The 25,426-nt window shown below is 36.3% G+C and overlaps 1 long non-coding RNA gene across 6 annotated transcripts in view; it reads right to left on the bottom strand.

Annotated features, from left to right (window-relative positions):
* LOC137490345 (uncharacterized) overlaps positions 1 to 25,426 on the bottom strand; it is a 253,142-nt gene that overhangs the window by 18,788 nt on the left and 208,928 nt on the right. Inside the window, exon 4 of one of the 6 annotated variants that reach the window (XR_015499308.1) lies at positions 10,350 to 11,845. The exons of 3 other annotated variants lie outside the window; for them this stretch is intronic. This is a non-coding gene — a long non-coding RNA (uncharacterized LOC137490345). Of the gene's footprint in view, positions 1 to 10,349; positions 11,846 to 25,426 lie in introns of those variants that run through there. 2 more of the 6 variants (XR_015499310.1, XR_015499312.1) reach the window with 2 other exon arrangements.

The following is a 25,426-nucleotide window of genomic DNA, read 5'->3' as shown; positions in this document are numbered from 1 at the left end:
TTTTGACAGATTTAATCCCTAAAGTAAAAGGGCTTGGCCAATATAAAGATAATTGGCTACAACCCTGATTTACTTATCTACTTCGTTTTAGTCTCATGAGTAGCCAGCATGCTTAACTATAGGAAAAAAAAAAATTTAATTAAAAAATATAATTTTTATTAATTTTATTTATTAATTTTATACAAATTTATTAATATATTTTTACCTGTTTAACCATGCAGCGATTTTCTCTTAAATACTCTTATCATCTGGTCATCCATATTAGGCTGCTTTCGTATTTAAACGAGCAGCCTAAACTTTTCTGTTGTGGTAGGTAGGCCTACCACTTATGATTAAGTAAAGCAGCTTTAGTGGACTTATTTAGTCATTATTTATTTTATGGGAAAAAAACATAGATTATAACACACGCAAACACATATGCTATACGTTTTCTACAGATAAGTTTTGGTTTTCGTGATTGTGTTGTTTGTCATACAGTAAAAGAACAAGGTCCAAATGGCAATAAAATAACAATAAATAATTGATTAATTAATTACAATTAATAATAATAATAACAATAACAACAATCATATAAAATATTTACATTCACTTAATTGGTAAACACTGTGCCTTTTTATCACAGGATGTAGGATGTCATTTTGACCATTTTGATTTAGTTTAATTGAAGATAAACATAATATTTTGTCATATTTTAGTTTTCCTTAGTTATCTTATTATTATTATCATTATTATTAATATTATTATATATACCATCAGCTTATTCGACAGATTACTGTCCGTACCTACCATTTATGCGGGAATTAATGCTGCTTTTTCATTATTTATTTATTTATTACATAATTTTAATTGATTATTAAACATAGCCCCACCACATTCTTACGAATATATTTTATTTAATAAATTTATTATTTCATTGACTTGAATATAATTAACCATAATTACTAACCCGTCATCTAAAATCTTAAAATAATAAAAAAGCCTATTATTTTATTCGTGGTTAGAGCTTGATTAAATTGATTGACATCCTAGGCAATGAGACCTTTACTTCGCCTGATTAAGTGTGAGTATATTGCATGGAGCACCAAGGGCGTAGGTTTGCGCTTGACATTGGTGGGGACTGGGGACGAGTGAATAGAATTCCCACACACACACACACACACACACACACACACACACACACACACACACACACACACACACACACACACACATATACATACATACATATATATATATATATATATATATATATACATATATATATATATATATATATATATATATATGTATATATATGTATATATATGTATATATGTATATATATATATATATATATATATATATATATATATATATATATATATATATATATATATATATTTAATATATTATAATTCCTTTTTATTATTTAACTGCTATTAAAATGTATTATTAAGTCGCCTAATGTCTTACAACTAAAGTTAAATGAAATTGTTATGCGCGTAGCCAAGGGGGGTCAGGTGGTTGAAAGACCAAAAGATGGATTATTATTATTATTATGTTTGAATTTATCTTATTATTCAAATGCCCAAATTCTCACTGAGGAAGGTTGAATGCGCTGGCCAGTTTGTAATTTGCCTATAAAAAATAAGTATATTCTCATATTTTAAATGTTTAGATGTAAAAACCTCTAAATGCCATTTAAAATTATCTTCTAAAAATAGCATTTTTCTCCAACTCCTGTGTGTGGACTGATTTTACTTTTATAGTGACTAATACATTTTATTGCCTTTAAAGTGAAATAACTGAACATAAATATACAAGGCTGAGAAAAATGCTAATTTTACATGGCATTTAGAGTTTTTGGCATCTGAACTCTTCATTTCTTTATTCTAAGAATTTAAAGTTCTAATTTCTAATTCAAAGTATTTTTATTTATAAAACTGTAATAAAACTTAGTTTAAATGTGTAAATAAAGCAATTTGACAAAATGGTAAGACATATTTTTGGTACATCAAAAAGTGTAGTTATAACTATCCAACAAGATTATCCAGCAAAAATTAGTTCTTAATGTCACTAAGATGTAATATTTATACCTCAATTAAACAGAATGAATAATTAATCAGGTGAATAACTGCAAAAAGGTTCAGTTTTTTTCAGAAAACAAATAACCCCTCCTTTCAAAAAGCTGGCTACAGGCCTGAAAGTGTCATGTTAAAACAATGTTTATTAACTGATAAAGAGAGAGTTTCATGAAGACTTGTTTATTTTTTGTACAAATTAAACATGTCTCATAGTATTATTAAAAGATGGAGCACAGGCTGTAGTTTTTCTGACAAATTGTTTCAACCAAAATTAGAGATGTTACTCCAAGAGATTAGGAGAACTGGCATGGTCATATAGCGTTTACATGTAGGTGTTTATTCTGCAGTTAGTTTTCAAGGAATATTGTTCACAGACTATATGTCGTTAGACGTTGCTTATAACGTTAGACTGACCGCAAAAGCGGTGAAAAACACTCGCAATAGCTGCATTATAATGATGGACTCATTACGTAGCGAACTTGAGTTAAATGTGACACTTTTCGTTGAAAAAATGTCCACCTTTTTTTTGCTACCGCCATCCTAACTTGTGCATGTCACAGACCTCAGCGCAGCAGCGCAATAGTTTTGGCGCTGTTTGTATCTGAAAGCAGTCTGTCACATGATAGCAGGGAAAGGTAGAGCCAATCACAATGTTCATATGTGTCTGGGGGCGGTGCGACTTGAGGAGAGAACGGGATTTAACCCTTTCGGCATGTCTAGGTTTATTGACAGCGCAAATTTTTTTTTTCTGTGAATTAAATTATTGGTGGGGACTATTCAGTAGTTGGTGGTTATTGGTGGGGAAACGTCCCCACCGTCCACCCTAAATCTACGCCCCTGTGCAGCACTGCATTTGGTAGCACATAGTCCAAACTCGCTCTGATCTGGGAGAGAACTTTACCATTAGCAACATGCAATACTGAAAGACTTTTTTTTCTGCTGGGCATCGAAGAAAAACAAGCTTAATATCATCGATGTCCACTATCCACAACGTCTTACATCCATGCTCGAATTTGTAGACTCTTTAAACAATGAGGAAATAACTAAACTTTTTAATTCAAGGCCCAGACAGCTTGTTTTGTAATTTAATGCTGGCTACAGGCTACCACCTAAAGGACGGTTAGACGGCGTGTTTTGATGTCAGCCGCCACCGGAGAAAATTAATTTAAACTTTAAAACTTTAATTTTTTGGACTTTTGTTTGAAAGCTTTAGTGGCACTGTAGCTGTCCAAGGTACTGTTGGATAATTTAAATTATAGCCTATATATGCACCAATAAACAAGTCAAATGAATGAATGAATGAATAAAACAAATATAGTTTCTTAAATGTTGATAATGTTTTTGCTAAAAACAATAACAAATGTTTAATAAAAATAAAATGAGCAATTTTCAATATTTTTACAATTCAGTTAAATATAAGCTGGACATTTTTGGAGCCATGTAATTTCTTTGTGATCTTTAATATATGGGTCAATGACATGACGCTCATTTTTTTGTGTCCATAGCCATCGGCTAGTCTGGCATAATTTTACATTAGACATATTTAATAGTAAATAAAGGTAAATATAGCACAATTGTTTTAAATATTATAATTCATTTGGGGAATTTTGTCTGTCACCTCAAATTTCTGAAATGTCAAGATGGTGTAACCACCATTTATTGAGCCATTTTGTTAATATTGTGCACAAGAGAGTTAGACAGGAAATTGGATCACAGAGAAGAACTCTTGGTAAGACTAATAGCTGCATGCAAAGGTTAGTAACTCTTTTTAAAATATGAGATACTTTGACCTTTTTAAGGTATGGTCAGCTATTCTTAGATATGCATGTCAAATGGTAAGACCCTAGAAATGCACTGATAATTGTTCAATATTATAAAAATAAGTATTATATTTAAAAGTTAAATTTGAAATATTCCCACCAAGCCCATGTGCTTACATAGATGTTATTGATAATGCCTGTCAAATTTCATTTTAAGTTGAAATGTCAAGGGGTGTAACTGGTTACACCATTTGACTCATATAGCAGGAGTCTTTCTGTCGGGGGTCAATTTAGTCAAATATCATTAGTTCATGATGCTGATCAAATATGCGACATAAATTAAACTACTATTTGAAGCTATTTGTGTTCATAGTGTAGATTATTTATTTATTTTTGTTTGAGAAATAGGTGCTTAATCCACAACCTTACTATTAAAGCTCTGTAAACCTAGGATAAAGTTATTTTACACAACATGAATGTTTTTTTTATGTTAATCCATGTTTATATTCACACAAAATAATGACACACTCTCTCATTCACACACACATTCATACACTACAGTCAATTTAGTTTTTCTAATTCACCTATACCGCAAGTCTTTAGACCGTGGGGGAAACTGGAGCTCCCAGAGGAAACCCATGTCAACTCCACACAGTAAGCCATCCTGGTCCATCTGGGACTCAAACCAGCAACCTTCTTGCTGTGAGACAACTGTGCTAACCACATTAGCCACTATATCACCGTCCTTTGAAATGTTGTATGTATTTTTTTTTTCTTCTTGAGAAAGTCTTATTTCTTTTAGTTTGGATAGAATAAAAGCAGTTTTTAAAATGTTTAAACAGTTTTTAAGGTCAATATTGTTAGCCTTCTTAAATACAGAACAAACCACAGTTACTTAATGACTTGGCCAATAAATCCTACTTGCCTAATTAACCTAATTACATTTTTAAATGTCACTTTAGGCTGAATACTAATATCTTACAAATTATCTAGTCAAATATTATGTGCTGTCATCATGGCAAAGACTACGGAAGAAATCAGTCATTAGAATTTAGTCATTTAAACTATTTTGTTTAGAAATGTGTTGACAATAATATTCTCTCTGTTAAAGAGCACTTGGGAATTTCTTTTTTAAATAAAAGAAAAAATTTACATGGGAAATGAAACAAGGTTGACAAGCCTCTATAGACTGAGTGCTCACAGCCTTAAGTTTTGGAGGTTTTCATACTTGATGCGCTCGCTGTTGTACTATTATTATTAACAACTGGAGGTGACTCGGAGGAACTTTAATAATGAAAAGTTGGGAAGAACAAGTCAGAAGTTGCTAAACAAATGAATTTATTTACAGTTGAAATCAGTTTTGTTTTGTTTTTTTTACAGTATGTCTGTTAATATTTTTTTCTTCTGGAGAAAGTCTAATTTGTTTTATTTCGGCTAGAATAAAAGCAATTTTTAAAAGCCATTTTAAGGTAAAAATTATTAGCCCTTTTAAGCTTTTCCCCCCCCCGATAGTCTACAGAACAAACCATGGATATACAATAACTTATCTCATTACTCTAACCGGCCTAGTTAACCTAATTATGCCTTAAATGTTACTTTAAGCTGTATAGAAGTGTCTTGAAGAATATCTAGTCTAATATTATTTACTGTCATCATGACAAAGAGAAAATAAATCAGTTATTAGAAACGAGTTATTAAAACTATTATGTGTTGAAAAAATGTGTTGAAAATGTGTTGAAAAAAATCTTTTCTCTGTTAAACCGAAATTGGGGAAAGAATAACGGGAGCTAATAGCTCAGGGGAACTAATAATAATTCTGCATAATTCTGACGTTAACTGTATAACATAAATAGTTTGTGGATAAGTTGTGGATACACTCATGAAATGATTTGTTGTCAGTCAGTCGTGTATGCTTGCAAAAATTGGCCTTTAATCCCAGCACCAAGGCAACAACGAGTAAGCAGCAGTTCTTACGTACTAGTGTTTTACGTACAGTGTTTGGCAAATTGTTTCTAAATAGCTTAGAAGTAAAATAGTGGATTTTTTTCTAATATCATCTACTTATTTTAATTTTACTTAAGCCACCTGAAAAGAAACAGTGATGGAAAAGGTGTTAAATGTTAAACATGTTTCTTTAGTTTGTTAATATTCTATTGATGAGGGCCACACATTTAATGTAAAGGATTTTATCACTTGGTGTATTAAAGTTCAGCAACTTGGTTTCATTGTTCTAAACACATTTGTCAATGACAATCCCACCCCCCTCAGATATTGTTCCTCAACTGTCATTACAATATGAGACATGGATACACCGTTCACGCGCCATGATGATTTCTTGTTGCCAGACAGTTTGGTTAACATTTAAAACAAATTAAAATCACTTCAGCTGAAATTGTTGACTATCATTCTTAATTTGAATTGATTTTAATTGTCAATTTCAAAATCTTTGGCTGTAGAAGCAACACTGTAAAAATATAATTATGTACATGGAAATAATGTGAAATAAAAATTAAAACACCCAGTTTAGTGTAATAAAATAGTTTTTAACATTTTTTACATAATTTGTCAAAGATTATTTAGAAATCAGATGTGTTTTTAGCATGTGTCCGGCCGAATATTGCAAAAACTCATTAAAATGTACATTTAGAGATAATGCGAATAAAATAAATGTTATTGTGGTATTTTAAAATGAAGTATTTATTTCAGTGTGTACACTTGCATATCATCTAGGAGAAGTAAATTATTTAATATTTCACAATTTTTGGCAGTTACACCATTCGACATTTTCAGTTGCATTCAGTCTTGATGTTTGTAAAAAATGGTGTAAATGTTATTTTTAATTACATAAAATCAACATGAATACAATCTGTACATTTTAAAATATCTGACAGATGCTTTTAAATCAACTATGTAAAAGATTTTTAAATTTCCCATCTTGCCAAACCTCTTTTGTCACTGACCCATATACTGGGTAGCTATATTTTCTAAAATCTCAACCAGGAATTGATATGCTTTAATATGAATATGCTTTACATCCTGATATGCTGTTGTTTCATTTTCATTTTTATTTCACTTGAAAAATTTGGTATTTAATGTTTGAATACTAAAATAAATAACAGCCATTGTTTAAATTGTTATTTTACCAACAAAATGTATATTTTATATTATTATCAACATTTGATATAAAACCTTTTATTGATATATTAAATTTATTGATTGTTAAAAATGAAATAATTTAAGTGCTATATTTTTTATTAGTGAAAGTGCCCGCTTACTTTGCCCAAGGCCTGTCAAAAATATATTTCTACCACTATTATACAAATGCACTATTATTGTTGCATTATCATTGTTTATTTTTCTGTAATTTATGAAATTTTTGATACATTTATTTCCCCTCCAATCATTTTCATCCATCACGTTAAATTTTGGTCATTTTCCCTCCAAATAAAATAGATTTGCTGTCTTGCCTGGTTTGGCAGGGAACAGTTCAGCATAACGATTGGAATAGCGGCTTTTAAAGAGACAAACTATATACGAAATTTGTTTAAAGAAGATATTTTTTTCCAAGCAAAAATATACTAATTATATTTTAGTTTGAGGCCAACTGTGCGGGTGGATGATTTTCAGTCAGTGGAAAGTTTGAATTTAATATGCCTCACTATTGTATCACAAGTCATATATTTGCAATTTTTTTTATGTGTCATAACACAAAAGAGACTATTTTAGTAAATATGTAGCAACTGGGGTAGAGAGACCTCTTAATGATCTGATATTATTTTTTTACAAATAATATTTTTGCAGCACAAACAAGCACAATTTGTGAGCAAACGAAAGTAACATATTTGTGCACAAATATAAATATCTGTTGTTCATTTTCATGACACAAACCAGCACAAATCTAACCAAATATTTTGGTTAAGTCCAAACAAGGAAAACAGATAAAGTGTTTATTAACGGCACAACCAGCACAATTGAATGACACCTGTTTTGTGCGATATAGAGTGACGTCGCGGCTCCCAAAGTGTTTTGATTAGGCAATATTTAAACAATACAAACAGATAAAGTGTTTATTTTAATGGCATAAACCAGCACAAATCCAGCACTAAAAAATGTCACCTGCTTTGTGCATTTTAGAGGAAATAATGGGGCGCTGAGTGACGTTGCGGCTCCCGAAATGTTTTAATTAGGCAATATCTAATCAATAAACATAGATAAAGTGTTAATTGTTGTGGCACAAACCAGTACAAATCCAGCACTAACATATGACACCTGTTTTGTGCAATTTAGAGGAAATAATGGGGTGCTGAGTGACATTGCGACTGCCGAAATGTTTTGATTAGGCATAATCTAATCAATAAACATAGATAAAGTGTTTATTTTAACGGCACAAACCAGCACAAATCGAGCACTAACATATGACACCTGTTTTGTGCGATTTAGACAACCTGGGGTGGAGAATGAAGTCACAGCTCCCGAAATATTTTGATTATATCTTAACAACGAAACTAGATAAAGTGTTTATTTTAACGGCACAAACCAGCACAAACCCAGCACTAACGAATGATACCAGTTTTGTGCGATTTAGAGGAAATGGGGTGGAGAGTGACGTCACGGCTCCCGAAATATTTAGCTTATATCTAAAGGAGGAAAACGGATACCGTGTTCGTTTTAACGGCACAAACCGAGCACAAACGACCTGTGCTGTTTTGAAATCATTTGCGCAACATGGGGTGGAGAGTGACACCACACGGTCAAAAAAATAATGCTTAATATCTCAGACCCCAAACCAGCACAAACGTTCGTTTTTGCGGCACAAATCAGCACAAACGAATGGCATAGTTTTGGGGATTATTTGTTTTTATGGGGTGCCAACTTCACGGAGGTCTGATACCATTAGCAACTAAACTTTAATAACTGATATGATTAAACAAATAAAGCTTAATAACTCACTTAATCTCCTTACCTGGCTGCTGCTCTGTCTGTCTCCTCTGTAAATGCGATCGGAAACTCCTCCCAGAGGGGCATGTCAACACATGAGCATATTACCCAATCAAATGGAAGACCGCGTTTTTTCAACCTAAATGCCCATTTAGGTCGCAATGTGTAAAAATCAGCAGTTACAAATGCTGCCTTTAGTAGGCGTTAAGGAATACACTCAGAAACACCAGAAATCTGGTTTATATATTTAAAAGGACATTAAAAAAATTGTTAATAAGGCTTAAATAAATGAATATATGTAGTTTGAGTTACAAGTAAATGTCCTATGTCCTTACAATTCAAAATGTCCCTGCAATGTCTGTATGTAAACATGTAAACTGACCTTGTAATCCACCATAATCAACACACACACACACACACACACACACACACACACACACACACACACACACACACACACACACACACACACACACACACACACACACACACACACACACACACTCATCTGCACTGATCACTTTAGGTAACATTGGTCTACAGTTAGACACACCATACTACCTACCTATATATCACTTTATCATAATTATCATGTTTACAAGACTTTTTGCACTATACTGTTCTGTATCTGCACAACTCTGGTTTGCACTTGTTATATACCCTTAATGCCATTGTATTGTTTACACATTTTTATTCCTTATGTATTTTTAGACTACTTTTTAAGTATATATTTTTAGACCACATCTTATGTACATATGTATTTATTGTATTTTTTTTTCTTAAAACTCTATTTTTATAAAAATATTATATGTAAGGTCTGAGAGAGATGTAATTTCTATTCTCTATATGTCCTGTACATGTGGTTGAATTGACATTAAAGCTGACTTTGACGTTTTGACTTTTGAGAAGCTGCATAGGCTGTGAATAACAGGTAATAAAGTTGTAAATAACATTCAGTTTGTGGCACAGAGTGATCGTTTGGGAGCCGGGTGGGAAGTGAACCGCTCTTAGCAGTTAAAATGAAACCGAAAGCGCACACATTGTTGTCAGATGTTGTGGACTGATTCCAGCCCAAAAAGTATCCAAAACCAGCCGAAATGCAAAAATACCCACGCAGTCTTCTATATTCACGAAAATCACGTTAGTGGCAGATTTAAAGCAGAAAACTACAGATTGTAATCATATGTCTCAAACATAATAATTCAACATCAGAATTATCATCAGCATTAAAGACCAGGACAAATCTTAAGTCTGTTCAACTCCACCATTCCAAGTCTATACAAAATTTAGCATTTTAAACAACAGTACAGCTACACAAAGCCTATTGCTGTTTTACCACATGTTTGAGAATGACAATAATAATAGCCCACTCATATAAACCTTTATTTTACATCTACAGAATCGTGAGAAAATCGTGATCTTCATTTTAGGCAAAAAATCACGAATCTCGTTTTAGTCAGAATCGTGAAACTCTAATTCACATGTTCTTATTATATCTAATGCTTTAAAAATATAAAAAATACAAGGCGAACAGCTTATTTGAGGAAGTATACAATTTCCAAAAGTTGGGTAAATTTCGAAAAGAGAATTTTGGGTTCTAAATGTCCTTTTTAATAATGAAGAATGTCTTGTGTAGGTAAAAAAGCTAAGGGGGTTTCCCTCCTTTTTTTCTTATCTGCCATGTTCCTTTGAAGCCCGAACAGAGAGGTCTGAAGCAATCTGCTAAGTGTCCTGTTATAATAAAGGTGTCACAAAGTAGGAAACCCCCTTCGCAAACAAGGAGGTTCGGAGAAAACTGGGTTGGTTGAGATCTAACTTGATGTACTGGTTGGGCTGGAGGTTTCCTGCAACCTTGGTGACCTGACAGTCTGTTGGGGTTGACCTGTTGGAATGGAGAGAAAGTCCAAAAGGTGTTCAAAACGATCCAGCAGACCTTTACCAATCAGCAGCGGGTATGTGTCTATTGGTGATATGTACACTGAGTGTACTGCAGTCATGGGGCCAATGGTTAATTAAATGGAAGCAATGTATGTAAATTGGACCTCAGTTTGGCTGTAATGCATAGTCTCTGAGCTCTTGCTTTAAGTTGCTCAAACAATGACATTAATATGAGGTCTGCTCCCATGTCGATCAGCACTTTGAGCCTTACTTCCATTTCCAGGGTTACGGTCAAGTAGTACTTTTTCGCCACGGCCTTTTTAATCAGGTTCCCCAAGAGTTGAGGTACAGAACCCTGAGCAGTTCCTTGTAATTAAGTGTGGCTGGTAGGATGTGGCTCAGAAGGTAAACAGACAACCAGAATAGCGCTTTCGGGTAATTCAGGTTGCATGCGTGGTGGCGATGGCAGTTGCTGGAGGGGAAGCGTGGTGCTGTTGGTGGAAACAAAGGGATTTGAGTCTCTGGTTTGTGTTGGACTTGCGGGAATCTGTGAAGTTGGAGTGGTAGGAAGGTTTTCAGAAGGCGAAAAGGTTTTTGTCCTCCCCCCTAGTCATAAGGAATCTGACTTGTCTTCTTTTCCTTGTAGGGCCCTGTCGGACGAATTCCTTCAGGATTTCCAGCAGTTCTGCAGTTTCTGACACCCCTGTGCTGTCCTTCTGTGTTAAATTGTCAAACTTGGCTATGTCTGGCATGTAACGAGCTGGATTCTAATTGCTTAAGCTTCTGGTTACTGCAGGCCGGCCCTTTCTTTGTTGCTGATAGGGTTCTTTTGGGTTGTTTGCAGAGCGTGGCCTGTCCCAGTGTACCTCTTAGCATCCCGTCTGGTGTTTAGGATGCGCACCTTCATGATGATACTGTCCTCTGCTGAAGGAGAAAGGCCTTGACTCTCCTTTGAAAGTCTTGCTGCAGGAAAACTGTTGTGTGCCTTTTAAGCCAGCTCTGTATGAGATTTTAAGACAGGGTACCTTTTAGGTGTTTTGACAGTCTTTTAGGGAGCGGTTCTTTGCTTCAAACAGGCTTTATGAGCTAAACCCTGCAATTGTGGGGTGCCTGTGGGGTGTCTTGCCTGTTCACCTTGAGATCCATCGTAACAATTAGTTTTTGTTCAGACTCAGGGTCAGAAAGCCTTCCCCCTTCCCCTTGGCCCTTAAAACAGAGGGTGAAGGGAAAAGCTTCAAAACTTTTGGGACAGCCCTACAGCACCTGCACTCGTCATTATATGTCATCGCGATCTCTTGCTTCATATGAGATTAGAAGACTGCGACTGCTGTAGCTATTCTAGTTGAGTTATTAATTGGTATTTATCTTCAGGATATTAATGAAGGCATATATTATGTTATTATAACGACCAAATGTGACAATTAGTTCATAATACTGTGCATTTTACACAGTGGCCATATTCATCTATGTAAACACACCAAAAACAACATTAACATTATAGCAGACACAGTAAAAAGCCCATTCCCGGCCATGACAGGGTATTTGAGTGTCATCGAGTGACAGAATGCTGTGGCACTGCTATACAGGAGTTATGTTTATGGACTATAGATTGCGAAATTTAGCGATTTTTATTTTAGCTGAGTTTTGTTAAGCATGATGGTAAAAAACAAATGCTATTATGAATATATTAAAACGTGTTTGTTTGTTGTACATTTTTGTAATAATGACAAAAAAATACTTGTGGATCTCCATACTTCCATGTGTAACTATCTGCCATTGTGGCTGGTGTATTCTGGGAAATTTTCGTCCCACTTGGTTTCAAGTGTGGTTCTGAAAAATCTTTGTTCAAAGGGTTATTACATTATGATATCTGACCATTACATTTAGATAACCTAGATTAACAACAATAAAATACGAGACGTCTCTCGAGACTGCGGTGAAAGTTTACACACACAGATTTGTCTTGACTCACAGCGGCTGTTCTAAGAGAATAGGCTTTTGCTATTTAAAGCTGAAAATAAGGGATTTTACATCCATATCAGATACAGGTACTCTTTAGGAAACGCGCTTATGATTCTGACAATTCCTTTCATCTGAAAGCCGTTAATAGGCAAGCTTGCAACTCCCAAATACATTAATTTAGAAGCCAGCCAGCAGTTCTGAACTAATTTCGCTCGGCGGCAAACAAGAAGGTTCAAACGTTAGGTAGCTAATCTAACAGTTTCAAACAACGTGAGAATATAGTCTAGAAATAGGAGAAACAGGCAGCGCCTAGCCTCACTCTAGTTACAATAGTAAGCCCTTTAACGGATAGATTCCAACTATCTCAGAAGACAGGCGCAATAGTATTTAAATCATTTCCATGACGTGCGTCTTTGCAAAATCGATTTTTAATTATTGTGAACTGCAGTTTAATAGTTACACTTACAGTAGTCATCTGTGTGCTAGTGAATGGCTGAAAGACGTGCGCCCTTCCAGCTGTGGAGAGACAGAGAGCCAGCTGCTCACACTTTTGGTCACTTTGGTGCGCGCAATACAATCACAACGGAATGGAAAAATTTGCGCGCCCGCATTCTCCACCATATTATCATCTCCGCCATTATTAATTATGAATACTCAGAATCAGAGATGTATAGAGTACCAGAGACGCAGACTTAAGTAAAAGTACAAGTGCTCTATCACAAAAAGTGACTTGAGTAGAAGCTGAAGTGCTCTTTAAGCACCATACTTAAGTGGAAGTATCAACACTTTTTGTCCTTAAGTATTGCAAGTAGTTTATTTCAAAGTTTACTACTCAAGTACTCAAAGTAAAAGTACAAGTATTGTGTAATGTAGTTATAACAGAAAGCAGTCATTGTGTCATTGTGGCTGGTGTATTCTGGGAAATTTTCGTCCCACTTGGTTTCAAGTGTGGTTCTGAAAAATCTTTGTTCAAAGGGTTATTCACCCTTTCCCTTAGCCCTACGCCTTCAAGCTAAAGAGCTAAAGCTAAAGAGAATTGGTACACCACTACCCCTTGTCGTGGATGCGCAAAACCTCTCCCAGAAGCTCTGCGAGTCTCCCGCAAATTTATACCAGCCCTTTGATCCCCCAAAATAAGGTTTAATACTCGGATATCATGGCAACGAGAGTGAATGAGCAAGACAACATATCGCGAGAGGCACAGTAATGTTCTAAGCATTACATTACATTCTTCGGTTAAATTAATAGAGCAGTAAAAATATCGCAAGTGCAAATCCCTCTATCTCTGAGTGATCTGCTGTCATTAGTTGGAGACTACCAAAATATTTGAATGGTCCTGCATGGATTTAGGCCTTTTTACATATATAACAACTGAAAGTTCTGATTGACAATATTGCAAGTTCACTAAAAGCTGGCTGGAACTATTAGATATATAAAACTTTTTTTTTTCAATGAATATTTAAATAAAACCATTTTTGGAATACACTCATTGTTATAAACAGTAGTTTATAGACCTCTTTGCTTTTAGTAAAGAAGTTTTAGACTCATGCAGGGCTGATAGTGGAAAAAATTCCTGAGCCTGAACTTTTTTTCCTTGCCCCTGAGGTGAGTAGGAGTGGGGGTACTATGTATGCAACGCACTTTTAACACATAACTTGTGGGCCCCTGGGCCCAAATATATCAACAGCCTATGTGTAACCCTGATCATCATTATTGTCAAGTGGCTCTTTTTAGACACATGCCAGTAATGTCAGTGACACATGCCAGTAATGTCAGTGACACATGCCAGTGTCAGTGATCTTGTGACATGTGCCAGTAGGTGTCAGTATAAGCACGTTATAAGCACATTAATCTGATAAGTCTCTTTGCTTTAATATTTAAAAATCATTAGGCAAATGACACCTGTTATCTTACATGCATATATGTTATGAGTTTTCAACATGCATTTTATTATAACTTTTTAAAGGATATTATTTAAAATACCTTAAAATGAAAATAAGTTAAATAATAAAATAAATGAATGAATTAAAAACATAGAGAAGTCCATATTGTAAGGAACAAAGGAACTGCCAGGATGCAATAATATACAGTACAACAGATAAGTGTAACCCCTCCCATACATAAGCATGCCACAATAAATTTGACTGACATGTACTGTCAAATGACTATATTACGTACGGAAGTATGACTACGAATACATAAAATAAATGCGTTTAAATTAAAACATCGTGGAGTAGCTCAGCAAATAAACTAACTTGCGACGCAATAAATTAGGTTAAAAGTCGCGTAATGATTAAATATGGTTTTGCTCGTGTTAATTAATGTCATTAGCTTCGCCGGGTGTCGATGTCACTGCAGTGACATGCAGCGCGACACTCTGAGTGACACAGGTCACTACACATGCCACTAGCGAGTGACACATGACAGTGGAAAACCAGACGTGCCACCGGAATGTGCCAGTGTCATCTGTACGTCAGATGTCGTGTCACTCCATTTTAAAACTGCTACTGTGAATCCGCGTTCAAGCGCACACAATAAGCTAAAACTCGCCCCAAGCACCGGCAAAAACAAATAACAATAAATGTGTCGAGGAAAGAGTAAGGACATATCTTAATTATTTATTAATAAACTTATTCTGAGTCAGTGTCGCAAAGATCCTGACTGGCAATCTCCTCTTGGACTCGCCTTTAGAAATTCATCTTTACGGATTACATGAAGGAGTTTTCTTGTTTTCGATTTGTTTTATTACGTTAAGTAATAATTTAAAGCTTTCTATAAATATATTTATTATGTCTGTGAGGCATATACATTTTGCTTCATTTTGTTAAGCGCTCCTGTTCAAAAAACAGACGACAGAAAGCGCATAATTTTGGTTTTCTTTATTTTATAAAAACGCTGTAACGTTTTTTGATGTATTACTCGTACTTTGTGAGCAAAAATGACGGATAACTTTAAATTGCTCCCACTGAAAAAATGCAAGTGATTGCTCTGGCGCCTCGATGTCCTGCAAGCTTTTTATAAGCAAACTATGCGCCTAATAGCACACATTCTTTAACGTTTAAGCTACCATTGTTTTATACTTGAACTGTTTTATATCTTTTATTTTAGACAAGTCGTGATGATCTGAGAAGGCAAACTGATCAAACAGACAATGATGGTCTTCCGCTGGGCGCTGTTCGTTAAAAAAAAAATAATTTTAACGAATAAAAACTGCTCCAAACGTTTTTCTAAATAAGCTGAATAAAAAACGAAACTAAATATAAACACTTTGCCATTAGGCTACATACAAAACTGAACTATTTCATAGCTGAAACACTAAGTTGTTTAAGGAGAAGGGGGAAATATATTTTTGTCCCGTCTATTGCTTCACCGTTATTTCGAGAATAAACCCAGCGTAAATATGCAGATGTCATTGCCAAAACATATCAGCGTATATGTGCCGAAAACGAAAGTTTCATACAAATTCTGAATGGATTAGCCTGGAAAGTGCAAATCACGCTCCTCTTATTATCACTAAAAAGCGTCACTAATCTTAGTTCATAGAGATCTCACAAAGATCCGTTATAATTTATAAAGCTCTCTAAATTACACAATTAATCTTTTATTTACATGGCGTCTACACTCAAAAGATGATTCACGAGCACACAAAATGGCACTTAATAAAAACCAATCCGGAGCTTTCAGCAGTGAGTGAATTCTGTGAATCTAGAGAAATGACAGATCAATATCCGTGAACCTGATTTTTTTTCCCCCGCAGCTAGGCTTGCCACGATAGACGGTGTTGACGGTGATACCGGTGTTAAGACGCAACACCGGTGACATCACTTTTCTACCGTGACACCGTCCCCACATTTGTTTTAAGTATTCGTTTTTTATTTATTTTTTATTAAACATTTATTTAAAATAAATGGAAAATATAATTATAAATAATTTACTTAAAACGAGAGCATGCTCTATAATTAAAATCTAAACATAGCTACAGTGCGTCATATTTCATTTACCACGTGAGGAGAAAAGTCGAATTTACAGAAAGAGGATGGCGGACGATTTATTGTTAAAACGCAATGCAAAGGCGCATATTTGGCAAAATTTTGGCTTCAAACCAAATGCATAAGAGAACCTGACGACGTTAATGAGGCGATCTGCAAACTTTGCCTGACAAAGGTGGCAGTATCTGCATAGCCTGGAAAGTGCAAAGCACGCTCCTCTTATTATCACTAAAAAGCGTCACTAATCTTAGTTCATAGAGATCTCACAAAGATCCAATATAATTTATAAAGCTCTCTAAATTACACAATTAATCTTTTATTTACATGGCGTCTACACTCAAAAGATGATTCACGAGCACACAAAATGGCACTTAATAAAAACCAATCCGGCGCTTTCAGCAGTGAGTGAATTCTGTGAATCTAGAGAAATGACAGATCAATATCCGTGAACCAGATTTTTTTTTCATGGAAACATAACTAATTTATACACGCACCTTCATGTTTAACTATGGGTTGGTCGCGGATAGATCCATACATACGCAACGCATACTCTCATTTAAAAAAAAATTCACGCGACCATCATCTCACAATGTTTAATAATAAATATCTTTTTTTTTTTATTAAAACGAGTGATTTAGCAATGCTGCGCCATTGACAATCCAACTGCAGAGAAACATCGTGGCAACGTGAGGACTTTTTCCGAAGGTCAGCTGTTCTTATTTCCACTTGATTATGTGTTTAATGTCAAAAAAATCCATAATGTCTAGGCCAAAAAGAATCCTGTGTATGCGCGCATCTTTTATAACTGAGGCCGCTCTCTTCAAAAACCGAAAGTTGCTTCTTCTGTCTGGCAATATTTCGGCTTTTAATATATGAAAAGTTTATTTAGATGAGCCAATATTAAAAATTGCAATAAAGTAACTGAGACGTGCCGCCACACATCGAATCTGAGGACTGATTTCTTTCTCTCTCTCTCTCTCTCTCTCTCTCTCTCTCTCTCTCTCTCTCTCTCTCTCTCTCTCTCATTCAGACATCGAGCCACAACACAAGTCAAGTTGCAAAACTTAGGCAGGTGCAGCTGACAGGGAGAATAGCTGAAGCCTTTACGAAATCTGTCAAAATGCACCAAATTAATAGGCATAAATGTCTTTGAGCCAAAAAAAAAAAGTCTATTGGTAGGATATCTGTAAAAACGCAATTGGAGCCAAAGATATGAGCTGTGTAGCCTAAAAATTATAGGCCTATTATTTCGAATAAAATGAAAACTAAAATTAACAATTCATTGCATTTTTCGTTTGATAAAAATATACGTAAACGAAAAAAAATCAAAGGGTGGCTAATTTGTATTAATGTGTTTTAATTTTAATAAAAATATGCTCAGCATATTTAATTAACGGCTATACGCCGTCAATAGACAAGCCATTCTAAACATTATTTTACCGTGTACTGGGTTATAATGTATATTTTACAATAAAAACTAAACGTAGCATGTCTCGCTGTCATTTAAAACGTGTAATTCATACCACACCAGAGCTGTGGACCTGTAGTGTTTAAACTTACAGGGCGGTTGGTCAATAGTCTTAATGCGCACTGAACTCCAATCCGAGGGACTCGATAGTTACTCGATAGACAACATTAACTTGAGAGAATTAAAAAATAAAAGTTTTTTTTTAAAGGAACAACGTGCAAATCTGCAACAAATAAAATAAAAATAAAACGTCTTGGCAGTGCTGTGTGTATTCCGCCACTGACAGTGTGAGACGCCCTTATGCTGCGCCTGTAACTGCCGCTTGTAAGAGAGATCAAAGCTGTATCGATAAAACCAAAAAGCAAGATCATTTAGTTATAAATATTCCATAACAATACTTATCGAAATATTTATACATTTACATGTTGTTTATTGAGATTGTGTGATCTGTATAGGTTGTCTGATCTTTCCAGAAGCTGTAAAGTGACACATGTGCGGTGATGTTTAGCTCTGACGAGGCGCTTTTATTTAGCCTGCCCTTTGATTTTTTACATAATGTTCCAATTCTTAATTTTTTTTCATATAGTTTAAATATAAAATGAGTGCTCGCTTGTTTAGTTGTGATCATTATGCAAGGATCATATTTCATATTCGGTTTATTCTTCAATAGCCTAAATTCGTTAATAATGTATTTTATAAACGGATTGTTCATAAGGACTAAGCTGTTAATATATAACATAGGCGTTTATGGTTATTATTTGTATGGTTCCAACTTACACAGTTTTTTCAGCCTGTAGCAGTGTTGTGTTTTATTCGTTATGTAAATAAAAGTTATGTTTTGTTTAATAACAGGGATTTTTTTTGTAGTTTCCTTTCCGTCCATTCAAACAATTGACACCGAATTGGCAACTCCCGCAAAACTGAAAGTGAAAGTATTATACGCACGCATTTATAAGCTATTTAAAAGCAGAAAAAAAGAGGAAATGAAAAAATGCCCACTCCCACGGTGATTCCGGTATTACCGGTGTTGTCACATGTCGATTAACCGGTGGGGAAATTTCCTTACTGTCACAACCCTACCCGCAGCCACAGTACGCCGGAAATCCGGCGTGGTGCCGGAACGCTATCACCCCTGCTCATGGGTGTGCATTTTCATTTTTATGCATCAAACATACGCTCCAAACTTGTTCTTGGTTGAGCCATGTTGAATTCTTCTATCGTCATTTGCAGTGTTTCCAAATTGCATTGCAACTTTTCATAACAATTTTTATTTCTGCGTTATATTATTTTCTGTGGCGGTTCATTCTGCTGTGGTGACCCCTGATAACTTAGGGTCTAGGCCAGAGTAAAAATAATGGATGAACTAATTTTTGTAAAGCTGCTTCTGGCCATGACACGTTCACACCTTGTTATAAGATGGTTATAAGAGACGTGTTTAAGGTATTAAATGCAGCATCCTTCCTTTATTCTCTTAGGCAAGGCTAGATCTTTTCTTAAGGTTCATGCTTAGAGGAAGATGTGCTCAATGCATTATAAAGCTTGAAGCATTAGAATCGGTAATCAGTATCAGCCGATCACCATGACAAGAAATCGCTACTCGATATTAGCTGCAAAAATCCTGATCGGAGCATCCCTAGCTTTGGCCCAACTTGGCTGTCAGAGCAGCAATACTACTCCTGGCTGCACAAGACTGATCTTGGTAAGTCGGTGAATACACCCTTAGGAAAAAGAAGTATACTTAAGTAAAGGTCAAGTATAAAAGTATACTTCATTTAGTAAGTAATTAAGCCCAAGATACACTGCAGTGACAAAAGCTGCACACTTTGTGGAGAAAAAAAAGATATAAAAATAAATGTTAATTTTTAGCTTGTACAGTTGTACACTTCAAATAATTGGTGTTTTTTTTTTTTTTCTGCTGTCGTTAAAAGAAACAAATTAACACCATGACTCTTTGGCTGCATTTACACTGCAGATCTTGATGGTCAATTCCGATTTCGTGACTGTATCCGATTTTTTGGATGACCTGCTTACATCATATTTTAAAAGCGACTCGTATCCGATCGTCTACATTTACACAGCACACGGCAAAGACGCAATGAGCGCGAAAAAAAAAAAAGAGCGGGCGCTGACTAACAGCTGATAATTTAAGAGTGCTCTTTTCTCAATTCCTGTGTGTAATCTATTAGTTGGTTGTACTACAGTTTATGACAGAAAGGTTCTCATTTGTCCATCTTCTTTTGATATATAGGCCTTTTTCTTTTAAACCTTTAGGCATCTTAATGCAATGTCCATGGCGAGATTTATGCACGTGATGTAGCTATACACTAGTTTTATATTAGTTTTTATTGGTTACATGGCAGACATATTGCACTCTCTCGCTCTCATGCTTAAATACCTGTGCTATATGACAATATAAAAGCTGTTTAAGTCCTCGTGTATGAGATTTAAGGTTTGGGACTCTGCTGAAGTCTGTTGTGAAAAGAAAGTGTCAGACTTGACGTCATTCGCTACGGTTTCTAATGACAAGCGACTCTCGTTGACAGGTGAAAATCCGATCAACCTGCTTACACTGCAGACACGAAAACACAGATCCGACTCATATGGGATAAATTTCCACATATGAACAAGGCCTGAATCAGATTTGAGTAAATCGGAATTCATGTGATTTGTTCCTGCTTACAAGTACATGGGCCATATCCGATCTGTGCCACATGGAAGAATAAAATCGGAATTGAGTCACTTGAACAGTGTGGTGTAAATGCAGCCTTTGTGTCGGTGTCAGTCCGAACAGATAAGCCGCGCCACGTCACGCCGAGCCCCCTCACCCCCCAAAACTGTAAACCTAGGGGAAAACACTGGCCTATAAAGTGAAGTTGCCAATCTCACGCAGGCAGGCACACTTGTGGAATCATGACAGGGTAATTAACCAAGATTGACCGAATGCCAGTTGACACGGTAGATGCTACTTGGAGTACGATGTTGCTGATGCCTCACTGCGGTTTGCAACCCGAGTTACAAGGCCAAGGTATCTGACGTGTCCTTCAGCAGGGGTCAGTTATGTCAGACAGACGAACCCAATCTTTTGATTTGCAAAATGGACAACCTGTACCGTAACCACACAAACACCAGTCTAAGATAAAGGCAGTACTAGTAAAATCTACTATTTTGGGCCAACCAATCTAAGTAAAAATCATTAGTATGCTTAGTATCTGATGGCTCATAAAGCTTCTATCATCCTATGATGGAAGCAGGAGTAAAAAGAGAAAATTGGAAAGTGGTATAAAGAATTTAAAAATTCTATATGAGTAGAAAACATTACAGGATGAACAGCGCACGAGACACGTGTGTGATGAGCCAATGAGCGTTCGGGGAGCGGTTTAATTTACAAAAAAAGACTGTCATTCATGAACTGAACACGGCTCACTTCACGGACGGTAAAATACCAATCACTAAGATTGGCTAAAACGGTCACTTCTCATATCATGTCGCAGTAACACTATTATGTAACACATACTATTACATTATGATATCTGACCATTACATTCAGATAACCTAGATAAACAACAATAAAATACGAGACGTCTCTCGAGACTGCGGTGAAAGTTTACACACACAGATTTGTCTTGACTCACAGCGGCTGTTCTAAGAGAATAGGCTTTCGCTATTTAAAGCTGAAAATAAGGGATTTTACATCCATATCAGATACAGGTACCCTTTAGGAAACGCGCTTATGATTCTGACAATTCCTTTCATCTGAAAGCCGTTAATAGGCAAGCTTGCAACTCCCAAATACATTCATTTAGAAGCCAGCCAGCAGTTCTGAACTAATTTCGCTCGGCGGCAAACAAAAAGGTTCAAACGTTAGGTAGCTAATCTAACAGTTTCAAACAACGTGAGAATATAGTCTAGAAATAGGAGAAACAGGCAGCGCCTAGCCTCACTCTAGTTACAATAGTAAGCCCTTTAACGGATAGATTTCAACTATCTCAGAAGACAGGCGCAATAGTATTTAAATCATTTCCATGACGTGCGTCTTTGCAAAATCGATTTTTAATTATTGTGAACTGCAGTTTAATAGTTACACTTACAGTAGTCATCTGTGTGCTAGTGAATGGCTGAAAGACGTGCGCCCTTCCAGCTGTGGAGAGACAGAGAGCCAGCTGCTCACACTTTTGGTCACTTTGGTGCGCGCAATACAATCACAACGGAATGGAAAAATTTGCGCGCCCGCATTCTCCACCATATTATCATCTCCGCCATTATTAATTATGAATACTCAGAATCAGAGATGTATAGAGTACCAGAGACGCAGACTTAAGTAAAAGTACAAGTGCTCTATCACAAAAAGTGACTTGAGTAGAAGCTGAAGTGCTCTTTAAGCACCATACTTAAGTGGAAGTATCAACACTTTTTGTCCTTAAGTATTGCAAGTAGTTTATTTCAAAGTTTACTACTCAAGTACTCAAAGTAAAAGTACAAGTATTGTGTAATGTAGTTATAACAGAAAGCAGTCAAAAGACATCATGTTGTTTTGTTTATTTTAAATATCTTTTTTGGAGACACGTGGTTAAGCAGAACAAAAAGAAACATGGCTTACGATGCTGTTTTTCACTCGCGCTTGAATCACAGATCTGACCGATTATAACAGCTTTAACACACACCTTTCAAAGTTGTGTGTCACAAAAACACTCTGTAATCCACTCGAAACGCTATTGAAGCCCATTTTCGGATCGCAAATTACTGGTTGTAAACGCTGTAAGCGGAAGTTCTAAACATTCTACCGGAAGACGCTGGTCGTTAAGGGCGCCCTCCATGCAGCAGCCAAGAAAAAGGTCTATAATTGTAACGAGTAGGGGTGTGAATCTACACTGGTCTCACGGTTTGGTTCGATTACGATTATCATGCCATCGATTCCGTTCAATTCGAAATCTCGCTGCAATGACGATGCTTTCCATACGTAATTTGATTTTTTGATCACAACACAAGAATTTTTTTATTAAAATCTATAAAAATATTTACATATTATTTGTAATACAATTTTGTTCTTTAATACAGCAGTATACGTACCCTTAACTGTACTCTACCCTACTCTACTGTACCCTTAATTTGACCTGCTCAAAGAAAACACTCTTTCTGAAAGTATCAAGCCTTTATAGCTAATAAACTAATGTAAATATCATCCCGCTTGCTTTTCGAGCGCTGACAGGCGAGGTCTTACACCCCTATGATTGGTTATTGTCTTCACCTGCTCAACAGAAAGGGCTGCGATCGGCTTTAGAAATGAAAGCGCTGTGGACTTGAACAGACTTTAGACTTGTCCTGGTCATTAATGCTGAGCTCTGATGTTGCATTACTGTGATTGAGACATATGCTTACAATCTGTAATTTTTTGCTTTAAATCTGTCCCTGACAGGGTTTTCTTGAACACAGACGACTGCGTGGGTATTTTTGCATTTCGGCGGGTTTTGGATACTTTTAGGGCTGGAATCAGTCCGCAACATCTGACAACACCGTGCGCTCGCTTTCGGTTTCATTTACACTGCCAAGAGCGGTTCACTTCCCGCGCGGCTCCCAAACGATCACTCTGTGCCACAAACTGAATGTTATTTACAACATTACTACCTGTTATTAACGAATCCCAGTCTATGCAGGTTCTGTTCACCAAAGTAGACTTCATTCAGAGGCACGCGTGGTAACAGCTGACGGTCAGCTCACGTCACGTGATTTTGCGGTCGCAAATACATTACATGAAGACAGAAATGTCATTTTTAGGGGGTGAATTGAATTATATCTTAAAAATACAGCATGTGACTCTTTCAGCACCATTTAACGGTGTCCACGTTGCTGAACAACGTACGTAAAACAATGTGAAGACTTGTGCGGCCACCATTGCTTCTCTCCTGAACTCGAAAACATGATTGACAGAATCGTAGAAATGCTGGATTAAGATCGTCTAGGGGGTCGAATCGAGATCGCGATCTTTTTACGACTAATTGTGCAGCTCTAGTTCAGACTTGGCTTTACATGCTTCTTGAGATTTGATGGTGAGTTAAAAGGCATCCAGATGAAAATCACAATGATGAGCTATCTGGCTAGACTTTCCCCAACGCCTACTGCAGTTACTATCAGGTTACTTGCACACACTGCAACCAGATGCAAACTCTCAAACAGTATGGGCCTCACGCACAATACGTAACACGCAGTGAGATCACCGACCACCTGGCACGATTCAGAATTGGGTTTCGCCTGAAGATTCCGGTGCCACTCTAGGCCCACAGTGTTTCCCCCACCGTTATATTAGGGGGGCTCCCCGCCCCCTTGAAGTCAAGTTAATTGTATTTATACATAGCACCAGATCACAACTTCTTTTAATAAACAAGCTAAATAGCCAAATGTAATCTCTTATTTACACAACGACATGTGATTTCGGTCTCTACATGGTCGCTCGATTACATATTTCTGCTCTCTGAATCGCCCGCAGTGGAGTTTTACACAGCCACTCTCTGCTGTATGGGAATGAGACTGCGCGCCACGTCTGACAGGACCCGAGACGAACGTGCACTTCCGTATGTTATGCATAGCCTACAGCAGCCAAAACAAAGGTAAATGATGGCCCAATCCCAATTTCTATTTTTGTACCCCTACCCCTTGGCCCTTAAAACCGAGGGTGAAGAGGAAGGGCTTCAAAACCTACCCCTAAGAATTGGGACAGCACTACTGCACCTGCACTCGTCATCATATGTCATCGCGATCTTTTGCATTATATGAGACTGGGCGATAGCGACTGCTGTAGTTATTCCACTCGAGTTATTTATTGGTATTTAACTTCAGGAAATCACTGAAGGCATACATTATGTTATCATATCGGTCTAATGTGACAATAAGACCATAATACTGCGCATTTAACACAGTGGCCATATTCATCTGTGTAAACACACCAAAAACAACATTAACATTATAGCAGACGCCGTAAAAAGCCCATTCCCGGCCATTAGACTTTTCTGACAGGGTATTCGAGTGTCATCGAGTGACAGAATGCTGTGGGACTGCTATGCAGGAGTTATGATTATGGACTATAAATTGCGAAATTTAGCGATTTTTTATTTTTTTTTATTTTAGCGGGGTTTTTTTTAAGCGTGATGTTAAAACACGTACGCCGTTATGAATATATTAAAACATGTGTTTGTTTGTTGTAAACGTTTGTAATAATGACAAAAAATACTACGTTTTGGATCTCCTTACATCCGGGTGTAACTATCTGCCGTTGTGGCTGGTGTATTCTGGGAAATTTTGATACGCCTTGGTTTCGAGTGTGGTCCTGAAAAATCTTTGTTCGAAGGGTTATTCACCCCTTCCCCTTAGCCCTAC

Source organism: Danio rerio, chromosome 9, assembly GCF_052040795.2.
Source record: "Danio rerio strain M-AB ecotype USA chromosome 9, GRCz13ab, whole genome shotgun sequence".
NCBI lineage: Eukaryota > Metazoa > Chordata > Actinopteri > Cypriniformes > Danionidae > Danio > Danio rerio.
The sequence above is the reverse complement of the archived record's forward strand: the minus strand, read 5'-3'. Positions and strand labels throughout refer to the sequence as shown.